Consider the following 3,236-nt stretch of genomic DNA (forward strand, 5'->3'; position numbering starts at 1 on the left):
TCCTCGGTACCGGAGCTTCTCCCTGCACAACTTCTTGCCTGAGTACCGAACGTTCTCTGTCTCCGCGCGCAGAGCATCATGGGATGTTGGCGCCGGCGCCGCTGGCGGCGGGGGTGGCAGGTGGGGTGGTAAGGGCGGATAGGGCGGGATCGGCGGCGGTGGGTTCGGAGCGAAGCCCGGCGGGTAGGAGGGCGGCTGCGAGGGCGGCGAGGGCGGCGAGGGCGGCAGAGACGGCGGGTTGGGCGGGCGAGGAGGCGGGGGCGGAAGAGGAGGCAGAGGAGGCGGAGTTTGCGGCGGGGGCGGGGGCGGAGGCGGTGGCCGCGGGTGAGGCGGCCACGGGTGCGGCGGCGGCGCCCGCGGTGGCGTTGAGGGCGGAGGCGGTGGAGGTTGTGACGGCGGCGGCGACAGGGGCGGTGGCGGCAGCGGCGGTGAGGGCGGCGGCGGCGACGGCGGCGACGGCGGCGAAGGTGGCGATACCGGGGGCGGCGACGACGGCGAAGGTGGTGGAGGCGGCGAGGGCGGGGGCAGCAAGGGCGGTGGCGGCGAAGGAGGCGGCGGCAGGGGCGGTGGCGGCGAGGGTGGCGGCGGCAGCAAGGGCGGATGAAGCGGAGGTGGCGGCGATGGTGGGTCGATGAAGAAGAACGCTACAGCGTCAAAGGGCGATTGCGGCGGCGGCGGAGGCCAGGGCGGAGGCAGCGGATCAGCGCAGAAGTCGCATGTGAAATCGCAAATGCCCGAGAGCGCGCACGAAGGGCACATCTGGGTGGCGCAGAGGGCGACGTGGGTCTTGCAGTACGCCGCTCCCGCCAACTCGGTGCAGGGGGCCGACAAGGGGACCGACATGGTTGTGGTATCCTGCTGTGGCGTAGCTGTGAGCGCAGCTGTGTATCGTGTTGCGGTTGGTGTTGTTGGCGATCCGCACGGGTTTTCTTTTTATAACAACCAAGATGCCCGAGTTGCGTTGGGACGTTGATGCGCACTGCCGACAGATTGGCGGTTTGGCTTTGCCGCGATGATTGGAACAACACCGGCCGGGACAAGAGGCGCACATTTAATAATTTTGGGCCGGCCACAGTTTGGGCTGGACGCGGCTTTTTCGGCCGGCGGTTGGGGTTCGGCCACCAGCTTTGTTGGGCGCTCAAGCGCCGAAGAGAAATTTTGGGGGGATTTTTTTGGATTCCGGTCAATTCCAGCTCACGCTCCCGGTTTTGTCAAATAGGATTCGAATCTCGAACTTCTATTTACTCCTTGAGGTTCCCTCAGGCCCGCCGCCGCGCTCGCTGGACAGCGGCCGTGACTCACCTGCTTCGGGCGCGCTGCTCCTCGGGGATGGCGAGAAGCGGCAGAGATGATGCTCATAGATGAGCTAGCCCCAGATGCCCCGTTTGCCCCACTGCGGCGCCGCGCTCGTGCCGGCGTGCGAGTGGGTACAATGCACCCCCTCGGCCGCTCGCGGCCCGGAACGCATCGGGAGATATTCATTCGTATACGCCAAGACGTGCTCTGGCTGCTGCTGCACCTGCGCCGGGGCGCGTGTAAACCCTTGCCACCGCGGGTGCGGCCGCGGCCGCAGTGGTGTAGGCGGACAGTAATGATGCCGCGCGGGCGGAGTGGCGGACACGAGGACGCTGCCGTCGGACGAGGGGTTGCTATCATACGCAAGCACGAGCCGTCGGTGACGCGACGGCGTCATCACCGTTGGCCAGCATAGAAGCGCGAAAACCTTGTGTCGGATGCGTCCCCAAACTTGTAGCGCTACATCTTTGGACACACACCGGCGGGCGCTTTCGAGGCGACCGGCAGCATATTTTCTAGCCACATGGACCTTTTAGCGGCACGATAGCTGGGCTGCAACATACGTGTACCTACACTCGACTACAGCTACGACTGCAACGGCGCGCAGCGCCGAAGAAAATTTTGGGGCTTCTCGAGCGGCGGCCGGTGTGGACGCCGTTGTTTCGCAGCTCGGTCGGGGGGGGGCGCCCCTGCGTTTCCCTGCGGTCGGTCGAAAATCATTAAGTGAGCGAACTTGTATTCTTAGCTGGTGACTGGCAGCGTCCTACTCTCCTCGTCTCTCGTCTCCGGGCCTCATCTCCGCGCCCTCTCTCCAAGCAATGAGCAGCATCCCGTTGATGGTCGCGGCGGACGCGCCCGCGCCCTTCTCGGCGGCGGCGGCGCCGGGCCTCGCCTCCTCCTCCTCCTCCTCTTCTTGTGCGCCACCTCGGCCGCCGCCGCTGGCGAGCCACTCTCTGCGCCTCCTATTCTCCGATCCGGATGTGCGGCGGTACGTGCAGGCCATCGTGACCTTCGTCCTGTCCAAGCAATGGAAGGACCTGCTCGCCATCTACGTCCTACGGCTGCAGCCGCTTCCTTACTGCTCCAACTTGCACCGCGAGCGCATCCCGTGCACCGCTCCCGCGTCGCTCGGCGTGCAAGTGCTCTTTGCACTCGGGCTGCTGTGCCTGGCGGCGAGCGTGGCGCGGGTGGCCCTGCTCTACGAGCGGCGCTGGCCGCGGCTCGGCTCTGTCCCCGAGATGGCCGGCATGTGCGTCGGCTGGTCGTTTGGCGACGTGTCGGTCTCTCTGCTCGAGCGGCTCGGAGGCGCGTCGTGGGCGAGGCTCATCTACGCGGCGGGGCAGACGCTGGTGGCGGCGCTGCTCCTCGCGAGCCTCTCCATCGTGCGAACCTCATGGCGAGCCACACCCTCCGGTGGCGGCGGCGGCGGCGGCGGCGGCGGTAGAGGCGGCGGAGGCGGCGGCGGCGGAGGCGGCGGCGGCGGCGGTAGAGGCGGCGGAGGCGGCGGCGGTGGAGGCGGCGGCGGCGGCGGCGGCGGCGGCGGTGGAGGCGGCGGCGGTGGCGGTCCCGCGTCCGGCCGCGTCCTTCTGTCCGAGGTGCGGGAGGCGGCGTGGCCTCTCGTCTCGCACGCGCTGGGCGTGTCTGTGATGATGGCCTGGTCCTTCTCGCTCAAGCGCGTGGCTACCGCACGGCCCACGGGACTGGAACTCAGGCTGGATTCGAGGCGGTGGGGGTGTGGTACTAGGCAGCTCCTCCTCGCGCCGCTGCTCCCCGACCCCCTCCGCGGCTTCTACGACGTGGGCTACGACTAGAGCCCTCCCAACACGCTTCTGGACCTCCCCCTCCCTCTCCCTCTCCCTCTCCCTCTCCCTCTCCCTCTCCCTCTCCCCCTCCGTCTCCCTCTCCCCCTCCCCCTCCCTCTCCCTCTCCCTCTCCCTCTC

This window comes from Emiliania huxleyi (genome assembly GCF_000372725.1).
Source record: "Emiliania huxleyi CCMP1516 unplaced genomic scaffold EMIHUscaffold_92, whole genome shotgun sequence".
Lineage (NCBI taxonomy): Eukaryota > Haptophyta > Isochrysidales > Noelaerhabdaceae > Emiliania > Emiliania huxleyi.